The 27,150-nt window shown below is 46.6% G+C and overlaps 1 protein-coding gene across 31 annotated transcripts in view; it reads right to left on the bottom strand.

Moving 5' to 3' along the window:
- Window positions 1–27,150, bottom strand: part of LOC129560676 (ankyrin repeat domain-containing protein 26-like) — a 210,309-nt gene that overhangs the window by 52,851 nt on the left and 130,308 nt on the right. For 21 of the 31 annotated variants that reach the window (XM_088827788.1, XM_088827789.1, XM_088827806.1 and 18 more), the window contains 2 exons: window positions 20,580–27,149; window positions 1,997–17,331 (listed from right to left, as the gene is read on the bottom strand). The exons of 2 other annotated variants lie outside the window; for them this stretch is intronic. The gene's annotated coding sequence lies outside the window, so the exon portion shown is untranslated. Of the gene's footprint in view, window positions 1–1,898; window positions 17,332–19,664; window positions 20,500–20,579; window position 27,150 lie in introns of those variants that run through there. 8 more of the 31 variants (XM_088827784.1, XM_088827781.1, XM_088827780.1 and 5 more) reach the window with 8 other exon arrangements.

Genomic DNA, 27,150 nt, shown 5'->3' with positions numbered 1-27,150 from the left:
GAACTATTCTCCAAATAGAGTAGTAAGTTACTCTGAAAGGAGCTAAGTATGTCAGCAACTTCCTCAGTCAGGTCAACGGGATGGCCAGTGTTGAGAACTGGAGTCCCCTTGTGGAATTCTTTGAAAAATCACTTTTAACTGTTCAGCCTGGGCATAGCCCAGCCCCACATGACAGATGCCCTGGGTGTGGGGAGTTGTCAGACAGAGTAGGAAGAAACAAGGGCTCATAATGCTTCTGTCAAAAGGAAAGGCTGAGAACTGATTGGAGAGGTAAGATTTTCAGTGACTGTAGGTAATATTTTAAGTCGTAGCAATTTGATAACTGTTCTCCTCATTAAGCGAAGTCGCTCAGTTGTGTCCAACTCTTTGCCACCCCGTGGACTGTAGCCTACCAGGCTCCTCTGTCCATGGGATTCTCCAGGCAAGAGTACTGGAGTGGGTTGCCATTTCCTTCTCCAGGGATCTTCCCAACCCAGGGAAATGTCAAAGCTCTGGACTGGCAGACTTCACTTTCAATGAGCTTTGGTTGTATTTTCAACAAGGCATACAGATGCTAGGACAGAAAGTCAGAGAGCTGAGGGGCCCTGCAGAGGCAGGGCAGAGGGTTATTATCTAAGGAAGTTTGCTGGCATTGAGCTGAAGCTCAAGACCCTCCCTGAAGCATCCTGCACCTTTGCTGTCCAGCAGGCCATGGTTCCTTGCCTGCATTCTCTCCTGTGTCCTACACCAGGTGGTCAGAGAGCCTCCAGCCATTTTAGTTAGCATTGCACAGTGGATATGTAGCATACCTGGTTTTCGTTCCTTAAATCTCTACAGAAGATATCATATACGTGCTTCTAAATCAGACTCCCTGCACATGCATGAGCTCCCACTGTGTGGTAGGCGACCCCCTGGAGTGTGAGGCTGTGGGTGTGAATGTGACGGACTTAGATTCATTGGGACGCGTGTAGCAGTGTGATCTGTAGGCAGGTCAGCGGGACACGGGAGAGAGGAGAGTGATGCCCGTGGGTGAGCAGGGAGCTTGGCGGAATCAGGAAGAGTGGGTAGGACTTCCCTGGTGGCCCAGCGACTGCGACCCTGCTCCTGATGCTGAGGACCCAGGCTCCATCCCTCATCAGGGAACCAGATCCCACCTGCTGCAACGAAAGTCCCCTCCTGCCACAAGGAGGATCAAAGATCCCAGACCTGGTGCAGCCAAATGCAAAAATGAATATTAGAATGAAAGAACAGTGACTGATGCTTGAGTTGGGGTTTGATGGGGAGTAAGTTTTGGGCTCCAAAATCACTGCAGATGGTGACTGCAGCCAGGAAATTGAAAGACGCTTACTCCTTGGAAGGAAAGTCATGACCAACCTAGTTCAGTTCAGTCGCTCAGTCGTGTCCGACTCTCCGCAACCCCATGAATCACAGCACGCCACGCCTCCCTGTCCATCACCAACTCCCGGAGTTCACTCAAACTCATGTCCACAGAGTCGGTGATGCCATCCAGCCATCTCATCCTCTGTCGTCCCATTCTCCTCCCGCCCCCAATCCCTCCCAGCATCAGAGTCTTTTCCAGTGAGTCAACTCGTCGCATGAGGTGGCCAAAGTATTGCAGTTTCAGCTTTAGCATCAGTCCCTCCAATGAACATCCAGGATTGATCTCCTTTAGAATGGACTGGTTGGATCTCCTTGCAGTATAAGGGACTCTCAAGAGATAGCATATTAAAAAGCAGAGATATTACTTTGCCAACAAATGTCCGTCTAGTCAAGGCTATGGTTTTTCCCGTGGTCATGTATGGATGTGAGAATTGGACTGTGAAGAAAGCTGATCGCCGAATAATTGATGCTTTTGAACTGTGGTGCTGGAGAAGACTCTTGAGAGTCCCTTGGACTGCAAGGAGATCCAACCAGTCCGTCCTAAAGGAGATCAGTCCTGGGTGTTCATTGGAAGGACTGATGCTAAAGCTGAAACTCCAATACTTTGGCCACCTCATGCGACGAGTTGACTCACTGGAAAAGACTCTGATGCTGGGAGGGATTGGGCGCAGGAGGAGAAGGGGACGGCAGAGAATGAGATGGCTGGATGGTATCACTGACTCGATGGAGGTGAGGTTGGGTGAACTCCAGGAGTTGGTGATGGACAGGGAGGCCTGGTGTGCTGTGGTTCAAGGGGTCGCAAAGAGTCGGACACGACTGAGCAACTGAACTGAACTGAACTGAACTGAAAGGGAGGCAGAGCGTCCTGGGGCTCACTAGGGTTGCCTGGACCAGAGGCGAGGGCCCGAGTGCTTTGGACGTTTGTCCAGTGGGTGCGGGCTAACCCGAACCCAGCAATGTTCCTAACTCAGCAAGATGAATACACCCATTCAGGTTGCAATGCACCCCTCTGGGGCCAGAAATATAAGGAGTCACCCTTTGAGTTCTGATCACATATCTTTGATGGGCTTCCCTGGTGGCTCAGTGGTAAAGACTCTGCCTCCCATGCTGGAGACCCAGGTTCGATCCCTGGGTCAGGAAGAGTCCCTGGAAAAGGGAATGGCAATACACTCCAGCATTCTTGCCTGGAGAATCCCATGGACAGAGGAGCCTGGTGGGCTACAGTCCGAGGGGTCGCAAACAGGTGGACATGACTAAGCGACCAACACTTCCATTTTCTTTCATCCGTGGTAAAGGGGCATGTCAGTGAATCACCTCCTCAAAACGTTGCTCCGATTGGCCTTGAATATTGTTACTAATTTCCATTCAAGTCATACGTGGAACCTTTCTCATCCAAGCATCATGAGACCCTAGGCAGCCACAGAGCATCCCAGCCTCTGAGATGGAGTTGGTCCTTCCTGCTGCTTCAGCCTCTCAGACGGGGTTGGTCCTTCCTGCTGCACCTGCCCCTTTTCTAAAAACTCCCTTGGCTGGGCGGCTTGGGGAAGACATGAACGCGCTTCCTTTGGGCACCTGGCTGGGTTTTTGTGGCACTTACTTGATGGAAGCTCGAGTTCATCTTTGCAAGACAGTCGGTGGAGGGAGGGGGCGCACCCAGGGCTTTGAGTGGCTGCCTCTCCCCTGCATCGATGCCCCCCTGATGAGGATGACTTTTTAGGCATCTTGCAGAGAAGATTAATAGCCAAGGTAATAAAAGCAACTGCATTCAATCATTTTCCTAATTAATACATTCATCACAGCTCCCTGCTGCCTTTCGGACTGAATGTAATGGGCAAGAAGGAGGTGAGTGGGCATCTTCGCCTAAAGGTTAATTAACCTGGATATTGTCTGGGGATGACACTGGCCGGCGCTGGTGGGGGCGTCCCGAGGACAGTGCTGAGCCCGCGTGGAGAGCAAGGTCACGTGAAGTGAAAACACTGATGGTGGCCTGCTGCCTTTGAACGCGCGTTAATGTGGACATTGATTTAACTCGGCGCTGAGCACATTATCCTGGGAAGCGTCTAGTAAATGAGAAATGAGAGAAAAGAGTTGCTGAGCAAAAGCATCCATTGAAAAGGTGCTTCTGCGCTGGAACCTGAATAAAATTAGACTTAGTGTCAGTTTATGTATTGATCCAGACTTCTTTCTGCAATCTGCAGCCGCTCTGGGGCAAAGGACTCTTCAAGTAAAGCTGTTGACAGACCTCGATGGTGTGGAGCCTCCCAGGGCGGTGTTGCTGACGGTCCAGGTTCAGATTTCAGGGGGTGCAGCAGCCCAGCCCCACAGAAGCACCCTGCTCTGCAGCGCATAGTGTGTCCACAGCAGTGCCGAGGGTCTCCCGGTTCCCCTGAGAAGTCCAAGGAGAGAAGGAGCCTCGTGTCTCTGGGAGGAGCCTCGCATTGGGTGAAAAATGAGTTTATTGTGGTGCATGATAGGATTAGAGCAGAAATAGAAACATCTCCCCCACCAGCCAACAAAATTAAAAAAACAGGATGGGGCACACACACAGCCAAAGTCTTTAAAATAAGCATGTGCTTAAGTGCAGCAATCACCCTTATACAAAAACATTATCCTAGAGACATAATCACAGATATGCATGAATATTTGGCCATAAAGATACTCATTATGTGAGTTTTAGCAAAAAATTGGAGACAGCTATAATTTCAGGATTTTTACAGCAAAAACTGCCAAATGCATAGGTTTTCCACACCAAGCAATTCTCCAGTTCTCTGTGGACAGCAACCTACAATTTACTGTGATTCTGACGCTAAGTAGGCAGAGCTTGCACAGACCTCGCAAGTGGAGGGCTCAGACCTGCAAGGCTCCCCACTGCACACACCTGATTTGCCACTTGTGTTCTGGCTGTAAATTGGAGTTTTCCAACGCCCTTTTCAGGTTTGGTAACTTGCTATGAAGGCTCACAGAACTCGGAGAAAGACTTTACTCATATTTATCAGTTTACTATAAAGGGTAGAACTGAAGGTACAAACGAACAGCCAGATGAGGGGGTACACTGGGCGAGGTCCCTGAGGATAAGCGCTTCTGTCTCCGCAGAGTTGGGGTGCCCCTTCATGCATGTGAATTCACCAACCCAGAAACTCTCTGAACCTCATCAGTTAGTGATTTATTGGGGAGGTTTCATCACGAAGGCAGATTGACTATCAACTCAATCTCCAGCCCCTTTCTCCTTCCTAGAGGCTGAGGGGAGGGGTGGTCAGGCTTCCAAACAAAGTTGCATCTTTCTGGGGACCAGCCTGCATCCTGAAGCTATCTGGGGCTCACCCAGGGTCACCACATTAGAACAAAAGATGCTCCTACCACTCATGAAGTGGGAAGGGCTTTAGGAGCTCTGTGCCAGGAACTGAAGGTAAAGTCCAAATACATATATCCCGATATGTCACAATATCAAATAGTCCAAGAACTGATACTTTGAAACTCTGGTGCTGGAGAAGACTCTTGAGAGTGACTTGGACAGTAGGAGATCAAACCAGCCAGTCCTAAAGGAAGTCCACCCTGAACATTCAGTGGAAGGAGTGATGCTGAAGCTCCAATTCTTAGGCCACCTGATGCTAAGAGCTGACCCACTGGAAAAGACCCTGACACTGGGAAAGATTGACAGCAGGAGGAAAAGGGGGCGACAGAGGATGAGATGGTTGGATGGCATCACCGACTCAATGGACATGAGTTAGAGCAAACTCTGGGAGATGGTGAAGGACAGGGAAGCCTGGCGTGCTTCAGTCCATGGGGCTGCAAAGAGTTGGACACGACTGAGTGACTGAACAACAAGTGCTTATTATCTGTACAATGCTGGGCCAGTGGCCAATCTGTGCTTCAGTTCACCCACCTGCGACTTGATAGAGTTGCTCTGAGCCTTGAATGAGATGGCGCATGTGGAAGCGCGGAGACCAATGCTTGCGTCATCACTGCTGTTGATGCGACTGGTTAGAGCATGATGGGGTGGCTGAAGACTGAGCTATTAAAGCGATGCTGACTCTTCGCTGAATTAAAAAAAATACAGTTTAAGTGAAAAGGGTAATCTGATAAGCAAAGCATGTTTCTATTTTCAGACAAAGCTGTACTATATGTATTGCACATGTAAAGAGAATAACTGTTAACATTTTATTGTTTCATCTTCATATATATTTAATAGTTGTATATATAACTATAGTTACATAGCTTAATAGTATATATTTATATGCGGTTTCCTGGGTGGCACAGATAGTAAAGAATCCACCTGTATGTAATGCAGGAGACCCAGGTTTGATCCTTGGGTTGGGAAGATTCCCTGGAGAAGGGAATGGCTACCCACTCCAGTATTCTTGGGCTCCCCAGGTGGCTCAGTGGTAGAGAATCCACCTGCCAAGCAGAAGATGCGAGAGACATGGGTTTGATCCCTGGGTTGGGAAGATCCCCTGGAGAAGGGAATGGCTACCCACTCCAGTATTCTTGCCTGGAGAATCCCATGGACAGAGGAGCCTGGGGGTCTATAGTCCAGAGGGTCACAAAGAGTCGGACACGGCTGAGGATCTGACACTTTCACTTTTCACTTTCTCTGTGCTTGAAACAAGAGAACAATTGGGAGATGATTGATGGCAATGTTTTCTGTCAGAGAACAAGCTCCTCCTTGTCATTTGGGTTGGACTCTGAGGCTGGTCTCCACCTCTAACCCTGACATTGACAGTGCAACGGAGACCTGGGATTGTCCCTTGGCTGGTCCCTGATTTAACAAAGACAATATGAAACTGCTGTTCTCACTGTGGTCTGTTACCTGATAGTCCCTTTAATGATAAGAAGTGGGGGACTCGATGGCACTTAATTAGCATTTAAAAGAAGAAAATCTTGACATTGTGATTTAATGAGCTTAGTGAAGATACTGCTCTGAGCATTGTTACAAAAATGAGGTGAAGTGGAGTAGAAGTTTGCAGGGAATCTGAATATATTAAATCCATTAAACCCTTATTTAGCCACGTCCATAGAGTCATAGGGACAAAACTGCTGATGACGCAGATGACGAGGTTAAAGCCACAGTTGTGGAGCTGAGTGCATAAGACTGCTGCAACGTCTTTATTTTGCTGTGTCTCACTTCTCTCATCTGCCAAAAGGAATATTAGCATTAACCTTAACAGGTTGTTGTGATAATCCAGTGAAACAACAAACGGCCAGTACATAGCCCTGTGCCTGGCACACAGTGTGACTGACGGAATAAAGTGAAGGAATAATGAAGAGAAAATAATGTGATGGTTGGGAGAGTCATTGGTGATATCATGTGAAGCCAAGGGTTGCACATTATCTGACAAGCAATGAACAGTCACTGTGCTTGACAGCTGGGGTTGACGTGTTCCAAGCGTGGTTTTATGACGATGAATTTTGTACTAATAGAAAAACCTGAGCTGGAGGAGAAGGGGACAGAGACTGAATATAACTGCAAAGGTCCGTGTGTGAGGAATGGCTGTGGCAGCGCAGAATCAGAACAAAATGCAGGTAGGAGAGAAAAACAGAGATGCCAAAGTTGTCTGGTGAAAAAATGAGAAGGCGTTATTAAGGCAACTCTTCCAATCAGAAGACTGAAAAAGAGCGGAAGATAGAAATATTTGCAGGTAGAATTAGTTGGGGAAGTGTTAAGTTCAACTTTCAGTGACTATTGAGTTATGCAGCATCCCTGGAGGTGAAAGTTTGGGGTGAGGACTAATGATTAGGAGTGATTCCAAGGGAAGGTATTCAGATTTAAGTTTTGACTCAATGGTTGAAGCCACATGAATGAATGGATGAACTCTTGGAGGAAAGAGGAAAGAGCAGAGGCTAAGAATTTCATGACGACAGGGAAGCAGATGGGAACCCAGAGAGAACTGCCAGACAAGAGGCAGTACCCAAGAATGTCCAGATCATGAAGAGAAGGTCAGAAGTGAAGCCTAAGGACAGACCACTGGGTAGGTTGGAAGAAGGACTGGGAGATGCAGTGCAGCTCTGGTTCTGGGGGACACGAAGATGCAAATTCAGATGGTGCCATGCTGAGCAGAGAGGAGAGGCCAGAAGCTGTCCAGGTGCTGACCTGGTGTCCGACTGCTGAGGTTCACGGGCACTGGTGCGTCTGTTGTTATGCTTGTGGTGACTGGTTCTTTCCTAAGGCTGAGCTCTGACTTTGAAGGGGATCCCAAGTGATCATTTTAAAAAATCATCTATGGAATGATCCCCGGTGCTCTGCTAATTTTCTGAAGTAGGAAAATAAGCTAGACTCTATTACCCTTTTGGAAAACTGAGCTTGGAACTAGCTTCCCCACCTGTGTGTAATATACTTGGATGAAATTTTGTCTTTATGTTTAAAAAGGAAGACATTATGGATGTAAGGGTTTTTGTTTGTTTTAGAACAGTAAACCCACAAGAGCAAATGATATCTTTCTAGAATTTAACTTCAGTCAAGAGATTAATGACTGTGTTATATTGGGACCTGGTTTCTCTTTTTTCTCTGAAGGGTGACTATTATCTGTCCCCAGGACAGAGCTCTCCCCTCCCAGACCCAGGAAACTCCCCCAGGCCTTCGCAGTAGTTGGGGTTCTGATGTTTTCTCCTGGCTTCTCATAATCTGTAGTTATTCTGAGGTGAAGTGCTTCTTTCTCTGAAAACTGGCTAATAATCTGGATTCGTAAGAGCACTGGCAGTGGGGGATGGGCTATAATTTATTGATAATTTATTGTCTCGACACTTTATAGTAATACTCTCATATTACTCTTAAGTATGAAAAAGCTAAAATGACATAAATACCATAATGAGTAGCAACACTTGTGATTATCTTCCCTCCACCAGAATTGGGATGAAGTACAATTTAGTAGTTGAGGGCTGTGATGCACTTTCACTCCCCAAAAGGTCTAGTGGATTTGGGTGTGATTAGGAGGTATTGAGCCCAGGGAGTGCAAGTGTGGGGTGGTTCAAAGCAGTGCAGTTTTATTTAGAGTGCTTAATGTATGCAGCAGTCACCAGCCTCCCACCTGATCTGGGTTGCTGAGATCAGTGGAAGAGGTTGTTGAAAACAATGAAACTGAAAAAAATATCTTGTGTGGTATGGTAGGGTATTCACACAGTAGATGATCAGGGAAATTTTCTACTTGAAAAACAAATCCAGATAAAAGGGAGAAGGATGAACTGGAGACAGCATCTGTGTCAGGCTAGAATGGTCATATAACAGAAACCATTCATGCAAAGACAGGGAAGGAGACCAAGGAGTGAACAAGTAAAATAGGACATACACACTATGTCATGTTCTGGGCTCCGTTGACTTTTTCACTTCAATCTCATTCTGGTTTCCCAGAGGCATCCTGGGTTTCAAATACCCCAAAATTTGGGGTTTCCTTCCCAGATGGATCAGTGGGTAAAGAATCTGCCTGCAATGCTGGAGACACAGGAGATGCCAATTTGATCCCTGGATCAAGAAGATGCACTGGAGAAAGAAATGACAACTCTGCCCAGTATTCCTGCCTGAAAAATCACAAGGACGGAGAAGCCTGGTGGACTGCAATCCAAGGGGTCTCAAAGAGGCAGACCCGACTGAGCACACACTGAGCAGACACACACACAGCCCATGGATGGAGTCTACTCCTACTAGTTAGATGGAAATTTCCTACCTACCGCTGCACTGCCTTCACAAGGGAAAATAGGTCGCCAAGCTGTGCCTACATTCATTACGTCGTGTACTTTGTGCATCCTTCTAATGTGATTATTATGCAAAGACCCAGACACATCACTGCGTCCTCCAAAAGTCCTTGTGTTGTACTTGCCAACCATATGCTGAGACGCAACACCTTCTATCACAAGTGACATTAAGCGTCACATCGCCTTGTCTCTGAAGACTTGATGGTTGAGTAGCCGCTTCACTGCGGGAGAGAGAGGAGCCGGGCCACCATGTTTTGTTCCCAGGCTCATGCAGGGTGCTTGTGGATGCGTGAGGGGCCGTGCAGATGGCTGGGATTTCAGGACCAGCCAGAGGATGTCCAGGTGGTATGTCATGTCCGTTGGCTGCATCTCAGACTTTCGGTACTAAGAACAGAGTGATGCTGAGAGCAGGCAGGCAGAGCCATCTGTGTAAATGCCACTTCCAGCTGCGGGCAAGACAGGGGCAGCTGAGTATAACTGGGAGGTCTCTTTTTGCCAAAAGAAGGATGATGGATATTTTGGTGGTGTGTTGTTCTGCTAAGTCCCTTCAATCGTGTCTGACTCTTTGCGATGCTATGGACTGTAGCCTGCCAGGTTCCTCTGTCCATGGGATTATCCAGGCAATAATACTGGAGTGGATTGCCATGCCCTTCTCCAGGGGATCTTCCCAACCCAGGGATTGAACCTGTGTCTCCTGCATTGGCAGGTGGGTTGTTTACCACTAGTGCCACCTGGGAAGCCAGGTGGTAGGATTGTAAATAGGCAGATGTCTTCATGGCTGGGAGAGCAGTTCGTCTTCTGAACTTAGGTGACTTCCCTGCCTATGGCCCCTTCCCTTGCCTCGTGGGCTCCACACTTGTATGCTTCTTTCTGGTCTTGACTGTGGGGAGCAAGTGGAACTGCGTGATGCCAGCGGGGCACACGCATTTCTATCCAGCTCTCTCCCCACCCCAGGCAGATGGGAAATCATGGCTGTCCAAAGCCTAGAGTTTGGAAGGGTGAGTCTCGATTCTGTCTCTTAAGCTCTCAAGATTTCTGTTTCCTCCCCTGCCATTTTGAGAATAATTCTAATGCTATCTTGGTAGTGATTTAGGGATAAACAAGATGATCCATTTAGAGATGCTTATCTACCATTTATCATTAACATAATGTTGTGTCCTTTAACTTGCCTCCCTCTGCCACTCACTGTCCCACTGTCATTTTTCAATGAATTATTTTTTAACCTATATAAATAAAGCTCTACTACCCGGCTATTTAACCTTACTAAATTCATCATCCTTGACAGTAGCTACCTCAAGATGCAAGATGTACCCTCCCTCAAATAATTAATTCCAAAATGTCAATTCAGTGTTACCATTGCAATACAAATACTACTTCTACCAGTTTGCAATTTTAATTTTCTCAGTGATTTTTTTTTCTTTTTAATTAGAGAAGCTCAAAAAGAATACATTTTCACTACAAAAAAAAAAAAAAAGAAATGGTAATTATGTGACACAATGGAAGTGTTAGCTAACACTGTGATGGTAATAATTTTGTAATATGTAAGTGTATCAAGTCAGCACATTGTACACTTAAAATTTAGGCAATGTTATACGCTGCTTATATCCCAATGAAGCTGGAAAAGATACATTTTCTGCCTGTTTCTTGCAAGCCTTCTTTGAACTAAAAAAATGATTCCCAACAGACTGGAGGAAGAACTCGGAAAATAGTGGAGTCTTAGAACAGAAAGAAATCCAGAGGTCACCTGGCTCACTGTCCAGGACAAGAAGAAATCCACACGGCCATGAGTCTTACTCCTGTCTGGATTTTAGAATCACCTGGGAACCCCTAAGAATCTAAGTGCCCAGGCTGTATTCCAGACTCATTAAATCAGACAGGATTGAAAAGATTCAGATAGTCCCAGTGGGCAGCTGTCAATTCAGAGAGTTGTGATTTAGAGATGTGTCTGCAGATGGTCACTCCACCCTTGATGCAGGATCTTACTGGTGAGGAACTCAATCATCTTATGAGCTGGTTGTTTACTTGGTTAGTGTCTTACAAAAGCTAGGGCTGCTATAATACAACATCATAAACTGGATGCTTTATACACAATAGATACTCATTTATCACATTTCCGGAGCCAGAGAGTCAGAAATCAGGTGCCAGCATTGCCTCTTCTGGGTTGCAGACATCTTCCTTCCCACTGTGTCCTCGAATGGAGGAAATGGAGGAAAACAAAACAAAACAAAACTCACCTGCTCTTTGGCTTCCTCTTATAAGGGCACTAATCCCTTTCACGAGGGCTCCACCCTCATGACGTAATCACATCCAAAGGCCATCTCCAGAGACCATCACTCTGAGGATTAGCATTCAATGCATGAATTTCTGGAGGACACCTTCAACCCACAACCGTGAGATGCACTGAGTGCCTACCCCCAGCTCTGGTCAGTTGGTGCCGTGTGGAAAAGCAGACTGAGCATTGCCAGGTATTTTGTGAAAAAAAAAAACCTGGAAATGAACATGCTGTTGGTTTTCAATATGAGCAATTCATTTAAAGATTCAAAGCACAGGGTGGGGAAGATGCACTGTACTTTCAGGTCATTGAGTTTGTAACGTCAGCTGTGTAGGGCTGGTCATCCCTCTGAGGGGCCCCAGGACAGGGAGGGCCTTGTCACTGTTTGGAGAGAGGACAGTTGGAGAGAGTGGTGCCTACAGGGGTGATGGAGTGAAGATGGAAATGGAGCCAGGAGGCAGACAGAACTGCTGCTCAGTGAGAGTGAAGGCAAAGGGCTGATGACACACAGCCTCTGCCCTCCTGATGTGTGTACACTTTCCCTTCTTACCAACAATGCCTGATTGGAAAGAGTAAGACACTCATTATCCGAAATCCTCCTATGACCTCCTTGTCTCCCTGCAATCCCCCAGAGCCACTGTGCACAAAGGAGACTGGAATTTTCCATGATCAGAGGAAAGGCAGATGCTTTCCATTTAGGCTGACCTGGAGAAGGAAATGGCAACCCACTCCAGTGTTCTTGCCTGGAGAATCCCAGGGACGGGGGAGCCCGGTGGGCTTCCGTCTATGGGGTCACACAGAGTCGGACACGACTGGAGTGACTTAGCAGCAGCAGCAGCAGCAGCAGGGAAGGTCCTGCAGGTTGTGACTTGGGGTGGGAGTGGGAGGAAGGAAAGGACCTTAAACAGGACTTGACCAGCTTATGGAAGAAGTTCTTCAAACAGGGCTCATTTCCTTTGGCTTATCCAAGGGGTCGGTGGCCTTAGTTCTGAGAATGCCAATAGTTCAGCGCATTAATGCTTCCCAGAGGAAAAGAAAAAGGAGCAAGGTCAGGGCTGAGCTGAGCGTTGGCTTCATCACAGGTGTGCAGGTGACAGGGCTGGGGGAAGGCCACAGCCTAAGGAAAGGGAGGCTACCGGGCGAGTGTGGGAATCCGAAGGCCACTGTCCAGGGCCCAGGGTGAGCTGCATAGCCCGCGGGGTCAAATGGCACTAGAGCAGAGAGGAGGTGGTCCACGGCGGGTCACGGGGAGAGGCCACACGGGGGGAGGGTGGTAATGGCCGTTCCTGGGGCATCTTAAACAGTCAACGCTTGAAGTTAAGGGTTAATCCTCATTATCTTTTTCTCGGTAAAGAATTTGATTCTTTTATTCAAAGGAGATTAAGAAGGAAATGGCAACAGGGATAATTAAAATAAAGTGGACGAAGGGAAAGGACATGAAAAGTGACATTGGCTGTAAAGACCGAAGGTTAGGAGATAAGCTCTCTTCTCGACTGCATTCCAGTTCTAATCTGAATAGAATAAAGACTTCTGAAATACACATATACATATGACAGATGTTTTTCCACTTAAAAAAAAAAGCAAAGAATTCTTTACTTGGACAGTTTGGTTGCCAGCCCTTGCTGGGTAGGGTTGAAATGTTACTTTTCTCAGATTGCCTGTTCTGACCCCAGAGTCTTCATCCCATACTTGGGCCGAGGAGCCCCTGCAAGTCTGAGAGGCACTGGGTGCTGTGCGCCATGACACGCCCTGGGGACAGGGGGCTTGTAGGGACTCTGGACCAGCCCCAAAGGAGTGCTGCTGTTTGGACCTCAGGATGGATGTTCAGCTGTGGGGAGGGTTTAGGGCAGCCTGAACGGTTGACCCATGTGGCTCAACCAAGTGTCAGCTCCCGTGGGGGGGTGCTCTGTCTGTTGCGGCAATCTGGCGCAGAGCTGCTCACCAATCCTGTGGAGCAAGGCCCACGCGGATCCTTGCTGGTACACCTGAGACGCGGGGAGGCTTTCTGGTCTGTGGCCAGCACTGAAATGGACTTTGCACAGAAGAGTCAGTAAACATGCCTGGCGTCCGTCTTGCTTTAATCAGTTCAGTCGCTCAGTCGTGACCCCACGGACTGCAGCATGCCTGGCCTCCCTGTCCACCGCCAGCTCCCGAAGTTTACTCAAACTCACGTCCATGGAATCGGTGATGCCATCCAACCATCTCATCCCCGTCTCCTCCTGCCTTCAATCTTTCCCAGCATCAGGGTCTTTTCAAATGAGTCAGTTCTTCGCATCTTTAATAGTGAATAGCAAAAGTCCTGGGCTTCCCTGATGGCTCAGTGGTGAAGAACCCACCGGCCAGTGCAGGAGACGTGGGTTCCATCCCTGGGTGGGAAAGAGCCCCTGGAGGAAGAAATGGCAACCCACTCTAGGATTCTTGCCTGGGAAATCCCATAGACAGAGGAGCTTGGTGGGCTACAGTCCCTGGGGTGGCAAAAGAGCCAGACATGACTTAACGACTAAACAATAACATCAAAGCAAAATAATGACCACGTGGAACTCAGACTCCCAGTGATAGGCCCCTCATCTGATTTTATTTTTCTTTCGTTCCTTTCCTTTGAGCTGGAGAACAGTGTGGTTGCTGCCTCCGGAGCCACTGCTGAGAGCTCAGGGTGGCAGACCGCATAGCAGAAGGCGCGGTGGTCTCAGGGGCACCACTGAAGACATATTTGCAACCAGCAGAGACTGGGAGTGAGCTGTGAGCGGTGGTTAATCGTGAACCCACCGAGAGAGGCGGAGGGGTGCGCGCTTGGCAGAACAAGCCCTTCATTAGCTGCCTGGTCTCCTTGGAAACCCCTAAAGAAGAGACATTAAAAGGCATGTTCCCAACACTCTGCTGATCATCCCGTAAAAAAAATCAGCTACTGTTTTGTTTTAGTTCCTGCCTCCCTACAAATGATGTACAAAGAATGAGTAGCGTATTGATTTACCTGCAATGGATCCCATTAGCTGTCTTGAGATTTGTACACATTAGATAGAGTCTGACACATTCACAGTAAGGAAAGGGGCTTCCAAGGAGTGCAGGATTCTGCATGAAGGCCTGGACAGAAGGCTGACAGCTGGTCCTGGATTTGAGGGACCTAGAGAGGGCACGCCAAGGTGTCCTCGTATATAGGGCAGATCCATTCCCTGGTTCAGGTGGCTTGTCAGAGATTGACACAGCTGTAGGGACAGCAGAAGTTGGTGTCAGGAGGGGGCAGCATTGTTCCCTTTGTGGTCGCCTCCCTTTGGCTCCTGCTGGTGCATTACACTGACCCATTCATCTCCTATCAGGCAGACTTCAACAAGTCCATGTGAGATAAAGCGGCCAGCGACGAGGGGATGTGCACAACTCATTAACTCTTTCATCAGTTTGAGCTGGAGCCGGGGAGCCACATGGTCAGGAACTGGGCTCAGGTGACTCAGACCCCCTACCCCTGCCTCCCCTCCCCGCCCCCAGGCACAGTACAGGAGACTCGGGCTCAGATGTCTGACCTCTCTGTTCTTCCACCATGAAGCAGCAAACGTGGTAACTGTTCTGAGTTACTGACAGGGATAAAGTGGGACACTAAACTGTCTGCCAAATGCCAGGTGTGTGGCTAGTTCCCAATAAATGGGAGAGGTTGCTTTTGTGGTCTGCAGGCCACAGGAGTGGGTGGTTTCATGTGGTGGAGCCCAGGGCAGGGAAGGGGGCCATCCATGGACATTTTGAACATGCAGAATGTGCCACATGCTGTGCTAAACTCTGGGGAGACGTCTAAGGAGAAGGCAAGGGTGCTGATGTGAGGGAGGCATGTATAACCAGGCAGCAAGCATGACAGAGGACCACACTGAGTGGCAGGAAACAAGGATGTTTATGTGCACACAGTTCTGGGAGCCAGAAGGCCCAGGATCAAGGTGTCAGTGAGGGGCTCCTTCTGAGGGCTGTGTGGGAGAGTCTCTCGGATTCTGGGAGGGGCTCGGCATGCCATGGCTTGTGGCTGCATCACCCCGCCTCTGCTTGCCGTGACTTCTAGACGCCTCACCCAGACTTTGCCTTTGTGGTCACATGGCCTTCCCTTCTGTGTTTTCCTTTCCTGTCTCCTGGAGGGACACTTGTTGTGGCGTCCCCTCTAACCCAGGATGCGTGTGTGCGCGCTCGGTCCCTCAGTCGTAGCCAACTCTCTGAGACCCAAAGGACTATGGCCCGCCAGGCTCCTCTGTCCATGGAATTCTCCAGGCAAGAACACTGGAGTGGGTTGCCATGTCCTCTGCCAGGGGATCTTCCCCACCCAGGGATTGAACCAGGGTCTCCTGCATTGCAGGCAGATTCTTTACCATCTGATTCATCAGGGAAGCTCAATCCAGGAGGATCTCATGCCAATGTCTTCATCTAGGTTATGTCTATACAGGTCCTTATGAGGGTTACGTTTGGGAGTCCATGTGGGCAAGCCTTCCGGGGAACACCCTTCAGTTCACTGCACGGGGGAGCGCTGGGAGCTCCAAGAAGGTGCTGGCTTCCCAGGAAGGTGGCCTCTTGGCTGAGGTGGAAGCCTCTGGGAGGCTGGTGGAGGCGGGAGAGGAGGTGAGCAGATGTTGTGAGCAAGGCACGCGGAGAATGCAGAGGCCATGAGGAGAGAAAGGGTGTGGAGATGAAGGCTTTCCCCCTTCAAATGCTTCTCTCTTCGGCTCAGCACCCTAAGAGTTGGGAGATCTTCTCTTCTACATCTCAGTATTAGACTTGGCTCACACTCTTCTGAATTTGGGGTATCAGCCTGGGATGGTGGCTTTTGGAGGTAGGGAAGCAAGTTCGTATCCAGGTTATTTCTGGGATAAATCCACTGATCTTTCTGAATTGCAATATGGGCTTCCCAGGTGGCACTAGAGGTAAAGAACTCACCTGCCAGTGCAGGAGAGGTAAGAGATGCAGGTTCGATCCCCAGGTCTGGAAGATCCCCTGGAGGAGGAAATGGCAACCCACTCCAGTATTCTCGCCTGGAGAATCCCCATGGACAGAGGAACCTGGCGTGCTGCAGTCAACGTGATCACTGAGTCAGATATCACTGAAGTGACTTGGCACGGCACCCCTGCAAACACAGGGATCCTTGTACAGACGTGCAGTCCTGTTGGAAGATTACACGACATAACAAAGGAAAGGTTGCTGCACATAAGAGTAGCTCATTTTAAGGTTATTTCCGCGCCTCCTCTTGCCTGCTCTCACAGGTTAACTCTTAGGCAGCCTCTTAGAGGAAATTATAATTTAAATTGAAGGAATTAAAATATTTCCAGGAGAATATTTCCTTATGGATGCAACCTGCTGTGTGCAACCAAGTTCATAATTTGCGGTGGGCTCTGGAAAGGAGGCAGGCTGCTGTGCCCACGGGGACTAACACAGAGACAGGTCTGTGCCTCCGGGCTAAGAATATCCTCACCATTCATCATAAACCCAGGCTTCCTCTCCTTCTGTAGAAGGGATGTTTCTGCTTCTTATCTATTTTCAGGTCCCATTTTCTTCTCTGATGGTAATAAGGTCAGCCATGTATTTGTTTTGAGGAAGAGTCCAGGAATGCTCCCTGTCACCCACAAGGCATCCGATTTGTGCTGAAAATGGGAAAGGGTGACCCCAAAGCTCCTGGGAGGACAGGGGCCTTCTTTGCGGGAGTCCTTGTAGTCACGTGGCCTTAAATGATCAAGCCTACAGAGTTCTCTTCACCTCGTGCGGGATTGTGATCCTGCTGTGTTTGCTTTGCCATCCCGGGGGCAGCAGGTGAGTCTGTGGTCACACAGCAGGGCACTGTGACCCGGAACCGACCTGATCAGGGGTCTTGGAGACTCTGCAGCCTGGTTCACACACACTGCCTGGTTACGTGGTCCAGATGGTGCTTCACTTACTAACTGGTGCGTATTAAACACTGGACAGAGTCTAAAACCTTTGAACTTGAAGATAAATGTTAATCTTGACTGGAGCTGCATTACAATGAAATATTTTATTCCAGGATTTCTCAGTTGGCCTTAGAACTGTTTAAAAGAAAAACATTGAGAATAATGCTTTAACACTGCCTAAATATGGCATCATCCTAGTGCTCCTAATGATGACTTGTGTCATCAAATTTTGTCCTGTTATGGGTTCTGAGCATCATCCAATATGACTTGATCTATCTAAGTTCCATCGACCCTTAGAAAATTCTGATGTTGCTTGACATTCTTCAAGATCTTTGAAGATTAATACTGTGATTATCAATAATCCTGTCATTTTCTGAATAGAGAAGCACTTTTTATATTATAGAAAACACATTATATGACTCTCTGAGTAACACAAAAATTCAAGATCAATACCCTGATAAAATAACTATGCACTAGAAATATCTATTAAAATCAGCTTTATATATCTTATTGATCAGAAAAGGAAATGAAACTTAAGAAATCTGAAACCAACCTACAAAGGAAATGTATGTACTGAAACTTTTAAGATGCAGTTTAAGAAATTCCTATAGGGAACTTCATTGTCTCCAATCTATATCTCACAAAAGAAGAAAGGTGAAAAATTAATAAGTCAAGTGTTGAACTTTTATTAGAGAAATGAATTAGTGGAATAAATTGATGGAAAGAAATAATAAAACAAAAGAAAAATTAACTAAATGTACAATAAATAATCTTAGAGAAGGTCAACAGCAACCATAAAAATCTGATGCCTTACAAAGAATGTAAATCAATTAAGACAAAGACATATAAATTAAGAGTAAGATAGGGATATAATATAGAGCAGAGTTTAAAAATTATAAGCCAAATCAACAGAAAAATTTATGGCATTGATCAAAAAACCCCTTCAAAAACAAAAATCTAAAAACTAAAATTGATACTAGAAGATGAAAAAGCCTAAATAAGCCCTGTATTAATTCTCAGGACTACCCACAAAAATGTATCAGGAACAGTTGACTAGACTGGCAATTTTGCCAAAACTTCATGAGCTACATAAATCTTATCATGTACAAACTGTCCCAGAACACGGAAAGATCAGGAAAATGTATGAACAGCGTTTATAAATCTAGGATAACCTTGCTTTTGTTTCTAAATGAAACCTGGAGAGCACAGACAAGGAAAAGCGTCACCAAGGATTGTAGATTAACATTTAAACCAAACATTAGAGGACCAAATTCAGTAATGAAGAAATATAAAATGACAAATAAAATAAACATACATAAAACAAATTTTTAAAACGCATGCATTTGTGTGTATACATAGACACACACATATATTCCTTTTAAGTGTACTACAGAGGAAGTGTGGTAAACACTAGAAAATCATGGCTATGCTCACAAATACTTGCATCTTTTAAAACAACCCGAGTTTCTATCAGTTAGGCATTGTTAAACACATTGATACTTTTGTGTGATAGAGTCTATATGGAGTGGTTAACCAGATGGGCTGACCCCTCTCTCAGCATTCCACAACAGCCTTTGTAAAAATCTAAGATTAAAAAATACACATGCCCTCACTAATGGATAATTAGTTAATTGTAAGTATTTTTAAATAAAATAAGCATTGTTACAATTAAAAAAGATGAGAAAATTATATACACAATCTGAAACTGAAATACTTTGGCCACCTCATGCGACGAGTTGACTCACTGGAAAAGACTCTGATGCTGGAAAGGATTTTGGGCGGGAGGAGACAGGGACGACAGAGAATGAGATGGCTGGATGGCATCACCGACTCGATGGACATGAGTTTGACTGAACTCTGGGAGTTGGTGATGGACAGGGAGGCCTGGCGTGCTGTGATTCATGGGGTCGCAGAGAGTCGGACACGACTGAGCGACTGAACTGAACTGCACTGAATATAAACGTGGTTTATCTAAAAGTGTTTAGTGTTAAAACATTGTTTTGGGAAAACAATATGAAGTTTCCTCAAAAAATTAAAAGTAGAACCGAGACATGATCCAGCAATTCCACTTCTGCCTATTTATTCAAAGGAAATGAAATCACTAACCTCAAAAGTTATCTACACCCCCTTATTCTTTGTAGCATTCTTTACATTAACCAAGTTAGAGAATAAATGTCCATCAGTGGATGAAAGGATAAAGGAGAAGTGAAAAAGACACACACACACACACACACACAGAAGCACACAGACACAAAATGGAATATTATTCAGCCATAAAAAGAAGAAAATCCTGCCATTTGTGGCAACAGGAATGAACATGAAGGGCTTTATGCTAAATGAAGTGTCAGAGAAAGCAAATACTGTATAATCTCACTGATGTGTGGAAAATAAAAAGTAATCTAAAAAATCCTCCAAAAACAAACTCATACAGAGAACAGATTTTTGGTTGCCAGAAGTGGGAAGCAAAGGGTGGGCCAAATTTTTAATTAAAGAGAAAGAAAAAATTTTGTTTTTCTGTTCTATTGAAATGAAGAAACACATCACAGAACACATTCAGAACAATTTGTTATCGAAGTAAATTTCATGACACAGAACACCACTCTATTATGTACATTAAAATATAAAATAAAAAATTTAAATGTCACGAATGATAAATGTAGTTTCAGAATAGTAGCAACTTTTACAAATAGATCAGAATGCAGTTATAAGAACTGGTATCAAACACATTGATTCTTCAAAAAAAATCTTAAGTAATGGGAGTAACCAGTTAATATTTCTTGGCAGAATAATGTTAAATGTGTGCTTACTATCTTTTTTCCTACTTTGTGTATATTTGAAATGTTCTAGTATTTTAAAAAAGTGTCCATATATTTGGGTTAACTTTTTGTTTTCCCTTTTGTTATAGAACAGTTGGTAGGCTGCTCAGAAATTCTTGGTCATGTTGGCGATTGTCCTTGGCATCTAGGAAAGGCTGCACGTAGCTTGGAAGTGATTCCTTGTGGGAGGAGGAGTCCTTCCCAGCGGTGGGTGGAGATGAACCTACCCTCCCTGGGGGACTGACTTTATGACACTGCCACCCCTTGCATGGAGAGACGGATCCAGGTTGGATGTAGGTTCCAGGTTTGTGTGACATGCCCTCAGCCTTCATCCCCCACCTAGGATGTCAACTTCAGGAAAAGTCTAGACTCAGGTCAGAGGCTCCAGCTCTGCTCCACGATCACCGCTCCAGCTCCCGGCACTGAGGCACTGTCCCCGAAACAGAGCCCTGTGCCCCGTGGGTGGGAATGCAAATTGGCGCGGCCACTGTGGAGAAGAGAATGAGGGTCCTCAGAAAGCTGAAAATAGAGCCACCGTACAACCCGCAGTCTACGTCTGGTACTCACCCAAAAGAGCTGAAGTCAGGGTCTCAGAGACAGTGGCACTCCCGCGTTCACCACAGCATTATTCACACAAGCAGAGGTGTGGGAACAGCAGCAAAGTCCATCCACAGATAAACGGAGAAAGAAAATGTGGTCCCTACACACCGTGGAGGACCGACGCAGACAGGAAGGAAATGCTTCCGCAGGGGACAACACGGTTGACTCAGGAGGACAAGATGCTAAATGAAATTAACCATTTACAGAAAGATGCTGCTGCTGCTAAGTCACTTCAGTCGTGTCCGACTCTGTGCGACCCCCTAGACGGCAGCCCACCAGGCTCGCCCATCCCTGGGATTCTCCAGGCAAGAACGCTGGAGTGGGTTGCCATTTTTCTCTAGAAAGATGAATGCTGCATGATTATACTTAAATGAGGCATCTAAAAATCGTTGAACTCATTGACTCAGAGGGGAGAGTGAAGGAATTCCTAACCAAGGGGCACAAAGTTTCCGTTAAAGAAGGATGAGCTCGTTCTAGAGACCCATGTACAACACTGTACCTGTAGTCAACAATGCAGTACTGTGTACTTACTTAAGGGAGTGGATCTCTTGTCACGTATTCTTACCACAATAGAGTACATTAAAAAAAAAAAATGAGGCTTGAGGATATGTGAAGGCGTTGGCATGGGTCTTGGAGGTTCAGGCTGCAGAGTTTTTTTCTGAGAGCCTCTCTCTTATATTAAGTCTCTCTGTTGTCTTTCCGTTCCGTTCCATTCCATCGCTCAGTCATGTCCGACTCTATGCAACCCCGTGGACTGCAGCCTACCAGGCTTCTCCGTCCATGGGATTCTCCAGGCAAGAATACTGGAGTGGGTTACCGTTTCCTTCTCCAGGGGATCTTCCCGTTCCTGTTTACTGACCTGGGGACCCTAATACATCCCTCTGGTCTTTGATCTGTGTAATTTTAAAACTGATATACACATATGCAAACACACCCACGTTCTGGCCGTTTGGGAGATTTTCTGCAAAGATTTCCATGTTTCTAAACCATAAGCAAAATTACATAATTGACAAGTTGTCACAGTTATGGTTGACAAGGGACAAATTCTTTTTAAAATATCATTAAAAATGTGTCTTTAACTTTTGGTGACAAGTTTTGGGGGCCGTGAGGGAAATAATCTTGTCAGTTAGAATGAGTCACTTATTTTCTTTGCAAAGATGGACCAACACCTCATATAGAATGGAATTTTAGCAAGCGACAACAGGAGCAAATGAAACCAATCCATTTGGACTCTTGGGTAATTAGAAAGTCTTTTATTGATGACTCAGTGCCATGTGTAGGAAGACACTGATTTTTTGATGAAGCAATTCTGTCAGGCTGTGAAAGTCACTCAGTCATGTCTGATTCTTTGCTATCCCATGGACTATACAGTCCATGGAATTCTCCAGGCCAGAATACTGGAGGGGGTAGCCTTTTAATTCTCCAGGGATCTTCCCAATCAAGGGATCGAACCCAGGTCTCCAGCATTGCAGGAGGATTCTTTATCATCTGAGCCACCAGGGAAGCCCAAGAATACTGGAGTGTATAGCCTATCCCTTCTCCAGTGGATCTTCCTGACCCAGGAATCGAACCAGGGTCCCCTGCATTGCAGGCAGATTCTTTACCACCTGAGCTACTATTGTGTCAGGCTGGTGATTTTAATTTTGCCATCTCAGTTGTTTAGAACATCATTCTGTCTTGTACTCTAGTGAGTCTTAGCCTGCTGAATATTAGACTCAGTAAAACTTTAAGATGAGTTATAAAAAACCAACTGCAAAATCAGAAGTTGTGTTTTTCTTTTTATGGGAATGATGATTACTAAACGTGGATTAACTTCACACCCAGTGACTTAGGTTGGGGTCCTTAAAAGTGGAGTTCAAGACAGGGATTTGGGTGCTCATGATTTACTGAGGGAAAATTTGGATGAAGGGAGAGAAGCAGGGTCAGAAGGAGTGAGAGCCCAGCAAGGGTGAGGTCACAAAGTCTGGCTTTGGTCCAGTCTTAATGAGGAGGCATTCTGGAGCATAAACTAACTGCTGAGATGTACCCCCGGGTTCTGTTCCCTCAAATCAAACGTGCATCAGTGAAGGGGGTGGCGGTAGGGAGGGCTCCTTCCCAGATGGAGAAGTTCCAGTCAGCAGAGGACAGTCAGCTCCAGGGAACTGGGGGAGGGGGGTGACACACACAGTAGCTGGGGGGATGGGAGTGATAGCCTGGTTAAGGGGGTCCCGTGGGGTACCACTTTGACTATGACAGTCCACCCCACGCACTGCCCAAATCTACGGTCTCCATTAGCTTCACTTCTGGTTCCGTGGTTGCAAGGGAAGCATACAAAAGTCAAGCTGTGGTGGAGAAAAGGCACCCACCACTGACAGATGGCTGCAGCTGACCGCCAGCTCTGAATTCTCCACTCAGCTAGAATTTCAGCTGATTAGCAGACTGTCTGGTGTGTTGGCCCAATCCCCACCCTTGACAGTTCTGAGACCCTGGCGATTAAACTCTTATCAGGCTCTATTTCCTTCAGTTCAGTCACTCAGTCATGTCTGACTCTTTGCAACCCCATGGACTGCAGCATGCCAGGCCTCCCTGGCCATCACCAGCTCACGGAGTTTACTCAAACTCATGTCCATTAAGCCGGTGATGCCATCCAACCATCTCATCCTCTGTCATCCCCTTCTCCTCCCACCTTCAATCTTTCCCTGCATCAGGGTCTTTTCAAATGAGTCAGCTCTTCGCATCAGGTGGCCAAAGTACTGGAGTTTCAGCTTCAGCATCAGTCCTTCCAGTGAATATTCAGGACTGATCTCCCTTAGGATGGACTGGTTGGATCTCCTTGCAGTTCTAAGGACTCTCAAGAGTCTTCTCCAACAGCACAGTTCAAAAGCATCAATTTACCGATTATTAACTGTATATGAGGCACCTATAAACACCTCGTGGGTTACCTAAGCACACTAGTGCTGTGATGACCTCACGGTGGTCAGGGGAAGTTACCCTGAGGGGCAAGGAAGCTGTTTTCTATGCCTGCTGAGTCCACAGCACACACAGCCCAGTGGGCAGCAGCAGCCTTGTCCACACTGACAAGGACCCTTCCTGGCTTCCGTTGGCAGCATCACCTCTCCTGGCGAAGGGACCTCTAGGCTCCGAGCTAAGACTGGCCACAGAGCCACACACTGTTGACATGGGAAGCACAAGCCCATCCTGTGTTGGTCATGGGGACTGATGGTGGTGGGCACACGCCTTCTTCCACCTGTTTTCCAGGCATAGAAGTTGCACATTTGAAGACAAGAAACCAGCTGTCTTGGGTCAGGTTCCCAAGAAGCAGAGTCACAGACAGAGATTCAGGCGCCCATGGCCACAGAGGTGGTGATCCTCAGGGAGGGAGAAAAATTGTGGAAGAGTAAGAGACTCAGAACAGGGAAGGAGCATCTGAGAAGAGCTGGTTTCAGGGGAAGATCCAGGTTGGCGGGGGGCAACTCTGGACCTAAGTCACCTCATCACGTTGCTCACCCGTTGAGACAGAGGAGTGTCGTGCACCCTGTATCAGTAACCTACTGTTTGTGGGCCATAGGGCTGGAGGTATCCCACCAGCAGCAAAGCTGGGGCAGCTGGTAGGTTGGCACCAGCCTGCTGGGGAGACCTCGGGTAGATACCACAGTGCCTGCTATACCAGAGGTGTGTGCCTTCACACTGTAGCTCCATCACTGCTGAGTTGGTGGGATTAAACAAATGACTTAACATCTGTGCCAAATTTATGAAATGTCACATAACAAAGTCTCAATAACGTTGGCTTTTATTGTTGCCATTTGTCTGTATTGGCAGTGTTTGCTATTCGCTGTTCATTTAGTGCAGTTTTCCAAAATGCTGAGTATGAACCCAACTTTTGTTTCATGAGAGATTAAAATATTAAAAATCTGAGGTTAAGAACTGGATGAATTTTCACTATGTATTGCTGAATAGTTAAAGGCACAATGAAAAGCTCTAAGTTCTAAAATTGTCCATATTCATTTGTTCTTATAAGATGACACACTTAATACTCATGCTGAGTTAAATAACTAATAGCCTGGTGAATGGAATTTCTCATTAGCCAAACACAGAAGGTAGATGGCTCAGTGGTAAAGAATCTGCCTGCCAGTGCAGGAGACATGGGTTCGATCCCTGGATCAGGAAGATCCCCTGGAGGAAGAAATGGCAACCCACTCCAGGATTCTTGTCTGGAGAATCCCACGGACAGAGGAGCCTGACAGGCTACAGTCCATGGGGTCACAAAGAGTCAGACGTGACTGAGCAAATGAACACACAAGCATAGGAGATGCATCAACAGGTCCAGTTTATAGATCAGGAGGGCTTGGCCCCATGCTCAAATCCATTCCTCACTCGCTGTAGGAAAGACCTTGTGAAGATGACAGTCACCTCTACCCCCCGACTCTATCATAATAAATAGGGACAGGGAGAAAGCTGGCATCTTTGAGTGTCAGCTAAACCCGGACTGGTTGACTGTAAGAAACAGAAACTCATTTAAACCCACTCAAGAAAAGGAAGATGATTTTAATTTTACTGAGTTCAGGAATGTTTGCTATCATGCTCAATGGCTCAGTCCTGCTGAACTCTTTGCAACCCCACGGACTGCAGCCTGCCAGGCTCCTCTGTCCTTGGGATTTCCCAAGCAAGAGTACTGGCATGGGTTGCCATTTCCTCCTCCAGGGGATCTTCCCAACCCAGGGGTTGAACTCACATCTCCTGCATAGGCAGGCAGGTTCTTTACTGCTGAGCCACCTGAGAAGCCCATGTTTGCCATAGTGCTTTACAAATAAAATCCAAAGGCTAAGCCTCTGTGTCTCTTAGATCAAATCTGATTGGCAGATAATATGATTGGCAGCTGAGCTGGTCAAATCTGCTTCAACAGGAAGAGGGTCCATGTGGTGAAGCCTGCTGCCCTGATCAGGGCTATAAATGGGATGTGAGCTGGTATGGGAAATAGAGCAGAGTTCTGCTTTGAGGGTTTGCCATGTGCTAGCCCCTGTGCCATCTGCTTTCTTCTTGGTAATCCTCCTGGGTAGACTGCTGTTCAGTCACTCAGTGGTGTCTGACTATTTGTGATCCCATGGACTACAGCATATCAGGTTTCCTTGTCCTTCATTATCTCCCTGAGTTTGCTCAAGCTCATGTCCATTGGGTCAGTGATGCCATCCAACCATCTCATCTTCTGTCATCCCCTTCTTCTCCTGCCTTCAATATTTCCCAGGATTGGGGTCTTTTCCAATGAGCTGGCTCTTCTTATCAGGTGGCCAAAGTATTGGAGTTTCAGCTTCAGCATCAGCCCTTTCAATGAATATTCAAGGTTGATTTCCTTTAGGATTGATTGGTTTGATCTCCTTGCTGTCCAAGGGACTCTCAAGAGTCTTCTTCAGCACCACAGTTTGAAGGTATCAATTCTTCGGCACTCAGCCTTATGATCCAATTCTCACATCTGTATGTGACTACTGGAAAAACCATAGCTTTGACTAGATGGACCTTTGCTGGCTGGGTAGGCAGATGAGCTCATTTATAATTCTGCAGACTGAGAGGTATTAGGTTAACTTCCTAGCTCTTCAGGTAGAAAGGCAGAGTTGGGAAGCTTGACCTGATTCCCTTCAGGGTCCATGGATGAGAGCCCCTGACACACCTCTTCTAGGATTTGCCAATGCTGGTGTCACTGTGATAGGAGACTGTCATTCCATCAGCCTGTATGAGCACGTTTTTCTCCCGGGTGAGGGGAGGCTTGCCTATCAATGGTTATCAGGGGCTTCTGTCCACTGCCAGAAAACACTGAGACTCTGTCCCGTGTCTGGTCTGTGCCCAGGTTTCATTCTTGAGATTCTCAATGCAGAACTCCCTCCATGTAGGAAATGGTTCTTCCAGAGTTAGCTGGGGCAAACTAGGGTCCAGTAATCCAACAGCTAGAAGTGACACAGCTATTCTATGAGTCTTGAATTAGTTACTCCATGAGCGGCCCCAAGGTCACCCATGTTCCCTATCCTGATGCCTTGGATCATGTGGCATCTTTATTCTTATTTGGGTATTCTGTCTTTATTCTGTCAGACTTCCCTGGTGGTTCAGTGGTAAAGAATCTAACTGCAATGCAGGTCTGAGACTCGGGTTTGGTCCCTGAGTCAGGAAGATCCCCTGGAGAAGGAAATGGCTGCCCACTCTCGTATTATTGCCTGGAGAATTCCATGGACAGAGGAGCCTGGTGGGCTACAGTCCACGGGGTCTCAAAGAGTTGGGCATGACTGAGTGACTAACAACACTTTCTTCAATTCAGTACAATAAAGACTGAGGTAGATTTGTGTGCTTAGCCATCTTGAAGTGGATGCCCTGAGCTGTAGTCTACATTATTGATAAAAGCCAGAGAAGAACCTTAGCTCTTCAATAAATTCTGAGTCTTCTGCTGATGTGGAATAATAATAATTTTAATCAAACTTTTTCATTTGTTAGTTTTGGCTTTAGGTATTGGTGGTTTCGATCTTTTTCATGGTATTTTTTTTTTTTTCCAACAGTAGAACATCATAGACACAGCCTC

This window comes from Moschus berezovskii, chromosome 18 (genome assembly GCF_049115385.1).
Source record: "Moschus berezovskii isolate FMDL1 chromosome 18, NW_MosBer_1.0, whole genome shotgun sequence".
Lineage (NCBI taxonomy): Eukaryota > Metazoa > Chordata > Mammalia > Artiodactyla > Moschidae > Moschus > Moschus berezovskii.
The sequence above is the reverse complement of the archived record's forward strand: the minus strand, read 5'-3'. Positions and strand labels throughout refer to the sequence as shown.